Below are 15,687 nucleotides of genomic sequence, written 5' to 3'. Positions count from 1 at the left end.
TATTCTCACTAAAACCAGGTGGCTCAGATGGTAAAGCATCTGCCTGCAATGTGGGAGACCCAGGTTTGATCCCTGGGTTGGGAAGATGCCCTGGAGAAGGAAATGGCAATCCACTCCAGTATTCTTGCCTGAAAAATTACATGGATGGAGGAGCCTGGTAGGCTACAGTCCAGGGGATCGCAAAGAGTCGTACACTACTGAGCGACTTCACTTTACTGCCACTATTATGTAGCATCATTTGTGAGTATTGGACAATGCAATTGGACAAAGAATGGAAAGAGTTATACACATTAGGAAGTATATAAAATTCTTATTTTTTGTACTTCATATAATTGTTTACTATAAAAACTAATCACTTTTTCAGAAATTTTTGAAGTCAAATAAAGGTACTCACAAGGGTTCTATCCTGGGTCAGGAATATCCCCTGGAAGAAGAAATGGTAACCTACTGCAGTATTCTTGCCTGGAAAATCCCATAGACAGAGGAGCCTGGCGGGCATGACTGAGCACATTAAACTCTAATGCTGTCTAAAAAGGTACTTACAAAGGATAAGAGAATGTATTAAGCTGAAAGTTAATTTACCAAAACCAATTAGTTTAAAACAAAGTGAGGACTGAACTGAACACAAAGAAAGTTTAATGAAATATCCTCATTTCACATAAAAAGCAAAAGAAAGTAAATTTTATATTTTATTTACTTATTGACGTATAGTTGATTTACAATATTGTCCTAGTTTCAGGTATATGGTAAATACATATATATACATAAATATTTATATATACACATATGTATTTATGTATAAATACTTTTTTAGTTGTTTCCATTATAGATTATTACAACATATTGAATATAGTTTCCTGTGCTTTATCAGTTCATTTCAGTTCAGTCGCTCAGTCGTGTCCGACTCTTTGCGACCCCATAAACTGCAGCAAGCCAGATCTCCCTGTCCATCACCAACTCCCGGAGTTTACTCAAACTCATGTCCATTGAGTCAGTGATGCCATCCAACCATCTCATCCTCTGTCGTCCCCTTCTCCTCCTGCCTTCAATCTTTCCCAGAATCAGGGTCTTTTCCAATGAGTCAGTTCTTTGCATCAGGTGACCAAAGTATTGAAGTTTCAGCTTCAACGTCAGTCCTTCCAAGGAATATTCAGGACTGATTTCCTTTAGGATGGACTGGTTGGATCTCCTTGCAGTCCAAGAGACTCTCAAGAGTCTTCTCCAACACCACAGTTCAAAAGCATCTGCTCAGCTTTCTTTATAGTCCAACTCTCACATCCATACATGACTACTAGAAAAATCATAGCCTTGACTGGATGGACCTTTGTTGACAAAGTAATGTCTCTGCTTTTTAATATGCTGTCTAGGTTGGTCATAACTTTCCTTCCAAGGAGTAATCGTCTTTTAATTTCATGGCTGCAATCACCATCTGCAGTGATTTTGGAGCAAAAAAAAAAAAGTAAAGTCTGTCACTGTTTCCACTGTTTCCCCATCTATTTGCCAGGAAGTGATGGGACCAGATGCCATGATCTTAGTTTTCTGAATGTTGAGCTTTAAGCCAACTTTTTCACTCTCCTCTTTCACTTTCATCAAGAGGCTCTTTAGTTCTTCACTTTCTGCCGTAAGGGTGGTGCCATCTGCATATCTGAGGTTATTGATATTTCTTCCAGCAATCTTGACTCCAGCTTGTGCTGTAGAGTGAATAGGAAGTCCTTGGTTTGTTAATCTATTTTATGTATGGTAATGTGCATCTGTTAGTCCCATACTCCTAATTAATCCCTCCCCTGCCCTTCCATTTGATAACCAGAAATTTGCCTTCTGTGTCTGTGAGTTTCTTTCTACTTTATAAATAAATTCATTTGTACTATTTTTTAGATCCACATAGAAATGATATCATATAATATTTGTCTTTGTCTGTCTTACTTCACTTAATATGGTATTCTTTAGGTCCATCCATGTTGCTGCAGACAGCAATATTTCATTCTTTTATGAATAATATTCCATTGTGTATATATATATATATCACATCTTCTTAAAATAATTATCTGTTAATGGGTATTTTGGTTGTGTCCATGATAAACAGTGCTGCTATGAACATTGGGCTACATGTATCTTTTCAATTTACAGTTTTCATCTTTTCCAGATGTATGCCCAGAAGTAGGATTGCTGGATCATATGGTAACTCTATTTTTGATCTTTTAAGGAAGCTCCATACTGTTTTCCATAGTGGATGCAACAATTTATATTCCTACCAACAGTGTAGGAGGGTTCCCTTAACTCCACACCCTCTCCATAATTTATTATTTGCAAACTGTCTGATAATAGCCATTCTGACCCATGTGAGGTGGTACCTCATGCAGTTTGATTTGCGTTTCTCTAGTAACTAATGATGTCAGTATCTTTTCATGTACCTGTTGGCCATCTGTATGTCTTCTTTCAAAAAATGTCTATTTAAGTCTTCTGCTCATTTCTTAAATGTTTTGTTGTTGTTGTTGTTGATATTGAGTTGTATGAGGTGTTTGTGTATTTTGGAAATTAAACCCTATCAGTCACATTACAAATATTTTCTCCCCGTTCATAGGTTGTCTTTTTGTTTTGTTTATGGTTTCCTTTGCTGTACAGAAGCTTGTAAGTTTGATTAGGTTCCATTTATGTATTTTTTCTTTTCTTTCTTTCATCTTGAGAGACTGACTTAAGAAAATATTGCTACAATTCATGTCAGAGAGTGTTTTGCCTATGTTGTCTTCTAAAAGTTTTATGGTGTTGTATCTTACATGTAAGTCTTTAAGCCAGTTTGAGTTGATTTTTGTATATGGTGTGAGGGAGTGTTCTAAATTCATTGACTTACATGCAGCTGTCCAGCTTTTCCGACACCACTTGCTGAAGAGATTATCTTTTCTCTATTGATATTCTTGCCTCCTTTGTTGAAGACTATTTGACAGCAGGTGTGTGTTTCTATCTCTGGGCTTTCTCTGCTGTTCCTTTGATCTATATGTCTGTTTTTGTACCAATACCACACTGTTTTGATTGCTGTAGCCTTGTGGTATAAAATGATTTTAAATTTTATATTTGCTATTTAAAATAAATATTGAGGCAGACATCATGGGGATAAATAAGAACTATGTAGGACTTTTTGTACTGTTTTAGCAGATACTTACAAGTTTTATTTTGAGTTTTATATGAGTGTGTTCCTTATTCATTTGATTCTTTAGGGGACTCTTAATTCATCCTGGAATAAATCTGCATCTAATACCCCTGAATGACACTCTTTCCCTCTACCTTTATGTCGTATTTAGCCATATGGTATCCACATTGAAGTGTCTTCCTAGGGTTGAATCGAATGAAACCCAGTACACCTGTCTTAAAATGAAAACTGTATGACCTTAACCTGACCATTTCCACCGGAGGCATACAGGATATTTCCTTTTCTTGGAGCCCCAGCAGATCAACTGGAACTAGCTGCCTCTTTCTACCTGACTTCAAGGGTTATCAGGCACTTCAGCGCCTCTGTGCGTATACCTCTATGTCTATATCAGACTACTTCCCCCCGATGGTGAAGCACACTCAAACCCAGCGCAACTTTCCCACCCTCTTTGGTCATTATAGACAAAGATTCTAGTTGTAAGTACTCCTTGGGGAAAATTCTACAATATGGCCATTTTCCACAGTCCCTGTGAGTTTGCTTCCTGGCTGAGAATCCCAGTTAATGTGAAAAAGGAACCAAGAAATAGACAAAGCAGAGAGGATATACTGAATAACTACAGGAGGCATTCATTCATTAATCCTAAAAATATTTTTTGATTGTTCAGTGTAAGGCAGCGTACTACGTTAGAAACACTGAGAGGAGGAAAGCCTGGTTGCTGTTATCTAGGACTCAGATATTATTAAAGGACCTTTCATCAAAATTATTTCCAAATTTTCATAGAAAGTGCCACAGGCTTCATTACTGGTGCTTTCATGCATTTTAAAAAGCTTATCAATGGCTATGTTGTATTAGTCTGGGTGCTGCTCTTTGATGATGCCTCTTTGATATCAACTTTGATATAATGAACTGCAGGTCTGTGAGGCACCTTAAAAAAGAGAAAGGGTCGTTTCAAAATTTCTGAAAGGATTTTGTTATGACCCTCCCCTGTGATACTGCTTTTGCTTTCCAGTTTTATGTATTTAAATTTTAGTATAAGTAATTATGTGTAACCACAGCTTTCTGACATTTGACCACAAGATCCTAAATTTGTTTCTCCTGGATGCTTTCAAAGTGTAACCTGCCCACGGGCGGCAACTTTACTTTGCTCGATCCTGGCACTCAGCTCACCACATTGTCACTGTTTGCTCCTCATGTTGCCTTCTAGACTGTGAGGCTCCCAGAACGAAAGAGAGTTTGAATATACAGATTAATATTGCCAGATTTATTAAGTAAAAATACAGGACACCCAGTTAAACTTGCATTTCAGAAAAAAAAATATAGTGTAAGTATGTACCATAAAGTGTTTGGGACATACTTAGATTAGAAAAACGACTCATTAATCTGAAATTGAAATTTAGCTCAGCTTTCTCTGTTTTTTTTTCTATAAACTCTAAAAAATGTCTTAAAACCTGAAGATACTATAATTCTGTTTTTAAATATTATTTAACGATAAAGGACATGATATAATCAGTAGCAATGGAAAGTTTAAAAATTATGTCAGTCCTTTTATCAAATACTGTATTATGGGTTATGTGTGCATGCTCAGTTGTTCAGTCATGTCCGACTTTTTTGCAACCCCACATCACTGTAGCCTGCCAGGCTCCTCTGTTCTTGGGATTTCCTAGCCAAAAATACTAAAGTGGGTTGCCATTGCCTTCTCTAGGGAATATTCCCAACCCAGAGATCAAACCCATGTCTCCTGTGTCTCCTGCAGGGGTAGGCAGATTTTTTACCACTGAGCCACATGGGAAGCTCCATTAAGGGACACACATACACACACACGTATAAAACATGGGAATAAGTCTTTATGTGTAGATGGGTAGGCTTTCACATCTGGGCTTACTGCAGCATAAAGTAAACTGCAGCACTGGAATTATTGCAGCATAACGTAAACTGTAGAAACCCTAGTGTTATAGGTCTGTTAAACAATTCAAAATGTATCACATGTTGGGTATAAATACGTTCATTGAAAGAGCACTGTGACCACATTTTATTTCATATATCTATTGATTTTATAAGATCTGTTTTTTTTAACCATAGTCTTACTAGGTATTAATTTCAGTTTTTTCATGAATTTGTGGTTTATCAAAGAAAATGAAAATCAGTGCATGCATTCATTCAGTAAGGATTTGTTCAGATGCTAAAATGTGCCAGTCCTAACCTAAGCAAAATCCTAAACAAAGATGGTGACATAACAGTGAGAAGAAAATGAGCATTCATAGAAATAAAATTGGCAATATGTTCTTAGAAATAACACTGGATGATCCAAACAATAAGCCGTTAATACCTATATTGTGGAATTCTGTGATTATAAAACTTTGTGGAACTTTAGGAACAAAATAGATCTGCTAAGTACTTCAGAGTAGCAAAGTAGTCAAGTAATATGAGTGAAGTAGAGATATCAAGGTTACACAAGAAAAGTCTTTAGTTTTTCCTATTACTCATATCTAGATTTAATGTATTATTTACCTGCTTTCAGTGGTAATTGATTCTTTATAATAAAATATATAGAATTATCAAGTAAAAAAGAATTGGAGCCAACAATTATGGATCCAAAAAAAAAATTAAGGGCTTAAGTTTAGATGGACATGTTTATAGGAGAGAATGCCAAGGTATCTAGGAAACTTTCTTAATTATATTTTGAGTATTATTTGATGTAGGAGAGCCATCTTCAGAATGTTTTAAATTTAAAAAAATCTAAAAAAATTGGTTATAGGTTATTAACTTTATCCCTCTAAAGCACAGCTTATTCCCTCAAAACAGTTCTGTTTCCTCACTGGCTCTTTACTGATTATAATTCCTATGTTTCCACGGAAAAAGGAACTCCAAGCTTATGTGCATTTGATCAGAGAAATAATTACAAGGCTATTTTACTCCATCTAACTATCATGTATTTATCTAAAATATTAACTTGTCGAGCTCCATACCTCTTTACTTCTCTTACTCACACTTTTTTATTGATATGAAAATTTATTACCTAAGTTAAGGGCATTTAAGTCAAAGACAACCTTCCTTGGGATGCCAGGAAGGCAGGAAGGATTCCTCCTAAGGTTCTGATAATAAATGGTAAGATAGATTTTTCTTATTGTTTAAAAGACTCATGAAAGTGGTCACCATGGAAACCAGACAGGAGTCTCTGGAACATCAAGAAATCAGAAGAGAGGTCTTGAGCTGAGACTCTGAGTCTTAATTTTGGAACACTGACATAGATTTTAACCCTCATCTGAGGATAACTTCTTCATAAGTTGTGTGATTTATTTTAGGTTACAGTCTTGGGAATCTGATTTTTTTTTTTTGTACAATTCTACCCTGAGCTATTTTCTTTCTCTTTTAGTTCTCCTCCCCCCCCTTCCTCCCTTCTTTTATTTCTCTTTATCTCAAGTTTTCTTTTTCCTTTCTTTCTTCTTTCATTATTTTTCCTGCTCTTTCTGCTCCTCCTCCTCCTGTTTCTTCTTTCTTTATTTTTTGATGAACAATTTATGGTGGCACGTGTGACAAGAAAGAAGACAGGAGAAGACTCCCTTGGCTTTTCTACACTTGGGATATTGCTAAGAGGATTTCCCTGGTGGTCCAGTGGTTGAAAATCCACCTGCCAGTGCAGGGGACTCAGGTTCAGTCCCTAGTCCGGCAAGATTCCACACGCTGTGCGGTAACTAAGCCCCTGAGCCACAACTGCTGAGCCTGCACTTGAGAGCCGGTGAACCGCAGCTACGGAGACTGCGTGCCTAGGGCCCGTGCTCCGCAACAAGGGAAACACTGAGGAGAAACTCATGCACAGGGAGGAAGGAAGAGCAGCCCCTGCTTCCCCAACCAAGGAAACCTGCGTGCAGCAATGAAGACCCAGCACAACCAAGAATTAAATGAAGAATATTGCCAAGAACTGTGGAAAAGAGTTCAGTTCAGTTCAGTCCCTCAGTCGTGTCCGACTCTTTGCAACCCCATGAATTGCAGCACGCCAGGCCTCCCTGTCCATCACCAACTCCCTGAGTCAACCCAAACCCATGTCCATAGAGTCGGTGATGCCATCCAACCATCTCATACTCTGTCGTCCCCTTCTCCTCCTGCCCTCAATCCTTCCCAGCATTAGGGTCTTTTCCAATGAGTCAACCCTTCGCATGAGGTGGCCAAAGTATTGGAGTTTCAGCTTTAACATCAGTCCTTCCAATGAACACCCAGGACTGATCTCCTTTAGGATGGATTGATTGGATCTCCTTGCAGTCCAAGGGACTCTCAAGAGTCTTCTCCAACACCACAGTTCAAAAGCATCAGTTCTTTGGCGCTCAGCTTTCTTCACCGTCCAACTCTCACATCCATACATGACCACTGGAAAAACCATAGCCTTGACTAGACAGACCTTTGTTGGCAAAGTAATGTCTCTGCTTTTAAATATGCTATCTAGGTTAGTCATAACCTTCCTTCCAAGGAGTAAGCGTCTTTTAATTTCATGGCTGCAATCACCATCAGCAGTGATGTTGGAGCCCAAAAAAATAAAATCTCTCACTGTTTCCTCATCTATTTCCCATGGAGTGATGGGACCAGATGCCATGATCTTAGTTTTCTGAACATTGAGCTTTAAGCCAAATTTTTCACTCTCCTCTTTCACTTTCATCAAGAGGCTCTTTAGTTCTTCTTCACTTTCTGCCATAAGGGTGGTGTCATCTGCATATCTGAGGTTATTGTTATTTCTCCCGGCAATCTTGATTCCAGCTTGGGCTTCTTCCAGCCCAGGGTTTCTCATGATGTACTCTGCATATAAGTTAAATAAGCAAGGTGACAATATACAGCCTTGACGTACTCCTTTTCCTATTTGAAACCAGTCTGTTGTTACACGTCCAGTTCTAACTGTTGCTTCCTGACCTGCATACAGGTTTCTCAAGGGACAGGTCAGATGGTCTGGGATTCACATCTCTTTCAGAATTTTCCACAGTTTATTGTGAACCGCACAGTCAAAGGCTTTGGCATAATCAATAAAGCAGAAATAGATGTTTTTTCTGGAACTCTCTTGCTTTTTCGATGATTCAGCAGATGTTGGCAGTTTGATCTCTGGTTCCTCTGACTTTTCTAAAACCAGCTTGAACATCTGGAAGTTCACGGTTCACGTATTGCTGAAGCCTGGCTTGGAGAATCTTGAGCATTACTTTACTAGCGTGTGAGATGAGTGCAATTGTGTGGTAGTTTGAGCATTCTTTGGCATTGCCTTGCTTTGGGATTGGAATGAAAACTGATGTTTTCCAGTCCTGTGGCCACTGCTGAGTTTTCCAGATTTGCTGGCATATCGAGTGGAGCACTTTCACAGCATCATCTTTCAGGATTTGAAATAGCTCAACTGGAATTCCATCACCTCCACTAGCTTTCTTTGTAGTGATGCTTTCTAAGGCCCACTTGACTTCACATTCCAGGGTGTCTGCCTCTAGGCGAGTGATCACACCATCGTGATTATCTGGGTAGTGAAGATCTTTTTTGTACAGTTCTTCTGTGTATTCTTGCCACCTCTTCTTAATCTCTTCTGCTTCTGTTAGGTCCATACCATTTCTGTCCTTTATCGAGCCCATCTTTGCATGAAATGTTCCCTTGGTATCTCTAATTTTCTTGATGAGATCTCTAGTCTTTCCCAACCTGTTGTTTTCCTCTATTTCTTTGCATTGATCGCTGAGGAAGGCTTTCTTATCTCTCCTTGCTATTCTTTGGAACTCTGCATTGAGATGGGAATATCTTTCCTTTTCTCCTTTGCTTTTCACTTCACTTCTTTTCTCAGCTATTTGTAAGGCCTCCTCAGAGAGCCATTTTGCTGTTTTGCATTTCTTTTCCATGGGGATGGTCTTGGTCCCTGTCTCCTGTACAATATCATGAACCTCGGTCCATAGTTCATCAGACACTCTGTCTATCAGATCTAGTTCCTTAAATCTATTTGTCACTTCCACTGTATAATCATAAGGGATTTGATTTAGGTCATACCTGAATGGTCTAGTGATTTCCCCCACTTTCTTCAGTTGAAGTCTGAATTTGGCAATAAGGAGTTCATGATCTGAGCCACCGTCTGCTCCTGGTCTTGTTTTTGCTGACTGTATGGAGCTTCTCTATCTTTGGCTGCAAAGAATATAATCAATCTGATTTTGGTGTTGACCATCTGGTGATGTCCATGTGTAGAGTCTTCTCTTGTGTTGTTGGAAGAGGGTGTTTGCTATGACCAGTGCGTTCTCTTGGCAAAACTCTATTAGCCTTTGCCCTTGTTCATTCTGTACTCCAAGGCCAAATTTACCTGTTACACCAGGTGTTTCCTGACTTCCTACTTTTGCATTCCAGGCCCCTATAATGAAAAGGACATCTTTTTTGGGTGTTAGTTCTAAAAGGTCTTGTAGGTCTTCATAGAACCATTCAAGTTCAGCTTTTTCAGTGTTACTGGCTGGAGGCCTGGGGGCGGCAGCGAGAGGAGCTACCCCATGCCCGAGACCATGGGCGGCAGCCAAGAGGAGTTACCCCAGGTCCAAGGAGCAGCGGCTGCATGGGCACAGGATGTCCGAGAGGAGTTACTCCACATTCAAGGTCAGGAGGGGCTGTCGTGAGTAGATACCCCTTGTCCAAGGTAAGGAGCAACAGCTGTACCTTGCTGGAGCAGCCGTGAAGAGATACCCCACATCCAAGGTAAGAGAAACCCAAGTAAGACGGTAAGTGTTGCGAGAGGGCATCAGAGGGCAGACACACTGAAACTATAAATACAGAAAACTAGTTAATCTGATCACATGGACCACAGCCTTGTCTATCTCAATGAAACTAAGCTATGCTGTGTGGGGCCACCCAAGACGGATGGGTCATGGTGGAGAGGTCTGACAGAATGTGGTCCACTGGAAAAAGGCATGGCAAACCACTTCAGTATTCCTGCCTTGAGAACCCCATGAAGAGTATGAAAAGGCGAAAAAATAGGACACTGAAAGATGAACTCCCCAGGTCGGTAGGTGCCCAATATGCTACTGGAGATCAGTGGAGAAATAACTCCAGAAAGAATGATGGGATGGAGCCAAAGCAAAAACGATACCCAGCTGTGGATGTGACTGGTGATAGAAGCAAAGTCCGATGCTGTAAAGAGCAATATTGCATAGGAACCTGGAATGTTAGGTCCATGAATCAAGGCAAATTGGAAGTGGTCAAACAGGAGACAGCAAGAGTGAACATCGACATTCTAGGAATCAGTGAACTAAGATGGACTGGAATGGGTGAATTTAACTCAGATGATCATTATATCTACTACTGTGGGCAGGAATCCATTAGAAGAAATGGAGTAGCCATCATAAGTGGAAGAGAATGCAACATATCAAAATCTAAAATGAAAGCAATACTTGGAAAACATATCACTTAAATATTCAGACTGAGCGAATATTCCAGCTAGATCAGAGTTAACTCGTAATTGTTAAAAATGATGATTTTTTCCCCAGGATATCCTTATATAATTATAAATGGTTTAAGTAGAATGATATGTAGTAAAAGTAATCAATCATATTTATAAAAGTATTTATAACTTATATAAATCCATTTATATTATAACTTATATAAATACAATAACATATATATAACATATAAATATATATAACTTATATAAATATAAATCTTATATAACATATAAATATATATAACTATATAAATACATTTATAAATATAGGAAATAGTTTAGAAAACAATTTCAAGTAAAACAACTAAAATACAATTTATATTCATGTACAATATAAAGGTAACTAGACTTTCAGAATGTGAGGTTATTGCACTTTGTAACCTTAGTGCAAGGGCTGATATGTAATAGCTTCTCAATTAATATTTGCCTAAGAAGTCTACAGATCCATCAGAATACACACATACAGGCACACAAACATATACACATATAATTTTAAGGAATTGAAAATTAAATGCCAGTCGCTTTCTTTCAAAGTTTCTGCATAACAGAAATATTTTTTCTTCATTTCTTTGCTTTCACTTAGGACATTGAATCAAACCTCTTGCAATATTTTGAACCATTATTCCTGAATATATTTTCATAAAATGAATTGCTAATATGATTTTATTTCACTTTCCTAGAAATAAAATGGTTCTTATTTAGTAAAGTTTATAATAAAAATATTTTATTCCCGATTATGTTAATATAGTATGTTAATATTTAAAATTTATACAATTTATGTGTCAAAAGGTAGGGATATTTACAGGAAAGAGAGGCAGCATAAGATACTGGAAATAACATGGTTTGGGCTTCTGGATGTTATTTTACTTTTTGGAGTTGCTATTTCAAACTTGCGAGATAGGGCAAACTTCTTTACTACTACAAACTTTAAGTAGTTTTACCATCTACTTCCAACAATTGATATGAAGAATATTTGGAGATGATATGTGTCCTTCTGACTAAAAGTGCACCTTTAAAGTGTTTATAAATGTGAAATAGGGAGTTCATTTTAAAAGATTCCAGTACTCAGAAGATGGTAAAAGAACATTGATCTCATAAAAAAGTTATTTTATTTTCTCGTGGTCAAATTATGCTTTGCCTAATAACATGGTACCTATACTCTTATTTGATATAATTTATGTCAAGTTAGTTAAAAAGAAATACAGAGGGTTTAAATGAGCTGGCAATTCTGAATATTGGCTGCATGTTAGAATCATCTGTGAAGCTCTCTAAAAATCGAATTCCCTGGCTCTCCACCTGATACCAATTAAGTCAGTGATTTTTTTTTTTAAAGCTACAGATGAGTCTAACGTGTATCCAAAGTTCAGGACCCCAAAACTAGAAAGTCCACAGATCTGAACTCATTTTAGCTTGCTGTGGAATCTAGTTTATGAGAATCCGGATTGATCAATAAAATGTATTTGTAGAATGTATTCACTAATTTGGTCTTCTCCGGTGTCTCTGTGGTAAAGAATCTGCCTGCCAATGCAGGAGATATAAAAGATGCAGGTTCTATCCCTGGGTTGGGAAGATCCCTTGGAGGAGGAAATGGCAACCCACTCCAGTATTCTTGCCTGGAGAATCCCATGGACAGAGGAGCGGTGGGCTACAGTCCATGAGGTCGCAAAGAGTCGGGTACTACTAAGCACGCACATGCACGCACACCTGCTAAGCAGCACAACCAGGCATCAACTCCATGCAGACCAGCTTCAGAGAGCGTGCTCTTACTCCGGTGGTACACAGCATCTCATCTACAGTAATTGTAACTAACAAGGTTTCAAATGCTTACCATGTACCAAGCTCTGTGTTTTACAAGTATAACTTGTTTAATCTTCACAATTAACTTACGGAACTGGATTTTCCCCATTTTACAGATAAAGAGAGTAAGGAACAGAATTAAATGCTTTATATTACTTCAACTAGCACGTGGGCTCTCAGTCTATTAGTCAGAGTTCTTGATGGATCCATATGTCTGCGTTTATCTAGAGCAGCTCAACATCCCTGCTAAATCTTAAAGAAATGAAAAAAACCCCAAATATTTAGTACCATAAGAGAAGGTATCAGTTCATCAGTCTCCAAGTTTCTGGCACTGTTCTGATCACCACATAACTTTAAATCATTTAGCTCAATAAGCTACTTCTAAGAAAATGAAACATTGCAAACAATAGACATCTCCTAAATTACTGCAATCAATTAGATACAATGTTGAATTTCAGGTGGCTAAGACTCTTTATAATTAAATGCATTATAATAGTTGCAACAGCTGTATGTACACCATTGAGAGCATAATTGTCTCATGCATGCAATGCAAAGTTTCCAGGGATTCTATTAAGCAACAATTTCAAGGCTCTGTTTTTGAAGAAAAAAAAATCCTCTGTATAACTTTACTTGTTCATTTAAATGCAAAACAGAATGCTGCTGCCATAAAGTTTAATCTTTGATAGTAGATGAAAAAAATCACTGCCTTTGCCAAAAGTATTAACTGAGAATACCACAAGACTTTACCCAATTTAAATGCATTAACAAAGAGATGAACTCTAGTTGACTGGAAGGTGTTTTTCAAATTTCCAAGTGTCTCAAAGAGTAGACCTCAAGTTCCAAGCTACATGTCTAGCACCTTGTCCACTCTGTATAGATGTAAGTAACTGAAAATTGAAATAAACTAGTCTTCATTCCCATTATTATCATCACCAAATATCATTCACTTACTGTATTTCAGGAACCGTACAATTGCTTCACACCCCTTATTGCTTATCCACAGCAACCTCACTATTATTTATGTTTTAGAGAAGGAAAATAAGACATCTATGACCAATTTGAAAGCAAAATTGAGAAGAATTTTCTTTTGTTATTTATGATCCTAATAATCCAACAGTATTACCAAAATTCGTGCCTCCACACAGTATTGTACTGGAACAATAGAGCCAGATTGTGAGAGAATGTGAGAAGAAGTAACCATGATTTTCCTGCGATAGCCATAATAATTCTTAGTTTATAAAGCGACTTTATATATAACCAGGAGAATTAGTTTCTAAATTATATTTTCCATTTTTCCCATTTCCAGATAAGGAAATGAGGTTCTGAAGTTCAATAGCTTGTCCGAGTTCCCTTGTCAAGTAAGAGTCAGATAAACCATTTGGATTGGGACTCAAAATCTAAGTGGATCTGGGTATTCATTCTGGGCTATCAGAGAAGCGCATTGCCTGTAGCCATGACAGTTTAAGTAGGGCCAGCCAAGGATTGTAGAGTGAAGATAAGGATCTTTGTTTGCCACATGTATGTCAAGAGCACTGGTTGGACAAAGGCTTTATCTTAGAGAACACCGACTGAAGTACTTGTGGTTTCCCATGTACTGAGGGAAAAAAGCTCTTTTATTATTGTATTTTTACCCAGTATCAAGACAAATTAAAAAATTCCCAGAGTGATCTTCTCCATTTGTCCTGCTTGGAGAATAATAAAGACATAAGTGACACTTGACTCATAAGTAACAACTTCTTTGAGTTAAATTTCCAAGTTATGCCTAGAACTTAGATTGAAGTTTTATATACAACAATGTAAAATGAAAAAGGTGACTATTTTTACTGGAAAAATCCCCATTGAAAGCATTGAATTTTTAAGGGTCATTTAAATAAGGGTCTATGTAATAATAATAGTATTCAGAAATAGCAAGAACAACAAAACTCTTTTTCTTATAATTACTCTTGTAGTAATTATAAGAAATTTATAATTATAAGAAATCTATTATAAGAAATTATAAAGAAATTTACAAGAAATCTTATACTAATTATAAGAAATATCCAATTTATATTCTTAAATACTAGTTAAGACATTTCCCTTTTCTCTTTGTTCTGCTACTGAACTCATCACTAAACGGTTTTCATAAACCACTGATACTACACTAACAAAAAACCACTTGGGTGTTTGTCACCTCCTCTTTCTACACGGTTTTCATTTTATGTTTTTAGTGACTTTTATATCTCACTCACATTTAGAAATTTGGCAGACTAAATGCATTGAATAAAATCAGATAAAATAACAAACTGTTTTGCAATTAAGCAAACTGAGATATGCTGAAAGATTGTCCAAGATCCACTTTACTGACACCAATGTCTTTTTGGTTTTCAAAATACAGCAAGTATTCTATTACTTCAGAGGTTATATTTGTTGTTCCCTATGCCTGTCAAAACCCTTCCTTTCTTCCTTCTCTCTGGTAAACCATACCTCCCCACCACCAACATACAAACACAAGCACACAGAGAACCTTTATTGCATAGTTGATTGGAATGGATCTTTACCTGTTATTAATGCCTCAGAGATCATTTATTTTTTAATGTTTTATACAAACAAGACACCAAGATCCCTCCTCATGTCACGCTATTCTTTACAACTTACCTTGTCCAATTCTTCTTTGCCTCCAATCTACAAGTTGAGAGACAAATTAGTTAAGTTTCTGTGTTCCTTAGTTGACTGTAAGCTCCATGACGACAGGGACTAATTCTACTTCACCATTGAACCCCAATATCTAGCTATGATTGACACCCAGTAGTTTAAAAAATACCTAATCAATGGCATGAACAAATCAATAAACATATAAACGTTCATATATGCATACCTAATAGCTATTGGCTTTTTAAAGCTAAGCCAGTATTTACTTATTTTTTTTATCATTCTTATTGCAGTCCCTTGTATAGTAACTGACAAAAAGAAAAGAAAAAGTCTTGATAAGTTTTCACTAAATGAATGAAAATAAAATTCTCTGAAATAAATTATTTTGTAAAGCCACTTAACAATCTGTTAACTGGTGGGCTCAGAGAAACATAGCTGCAAAACCTTTAGAATTTCAATAACCCCTTTGGAGTCTAGAACGTGAGCAGGTAAAGTCTTTGAAGCACAGATGTAAAAACAGAATGTGAAAGGTGAGTAAGAGTGCCCAGGTTGGAAAAAGGCACTGTCAGTAATCTTGCATATCTCTTACAAACCTAATTTATTGTCAGTGATGTTAGCTGAGAAAATGAATGACAACATGTACCATGTATACCTCTATTTTCATAAATATTCATTTAAACACTCAAACATATTT

The sequence above is a fragment of the Giraffa tippelskirchi genome, chromosome 10 (genome assembly GCF_054371585.1).
Source record: "Giraffa tippelskirchi isolate mGirTip1 chromosome 10, T2T-mGirTip1v1.2.pri, whole genome shotgun sequence".
In the NCBI taxonomy this organism is placed as follows: Eukaryota; Metazoa; Chordata; class Mammalia; order Artiodactyla; family Giraffidae; genus Giraffa; species Giraffa tippelskirchi.
This window is presented reverse-complemented; position numbering follows the sequence as displayed.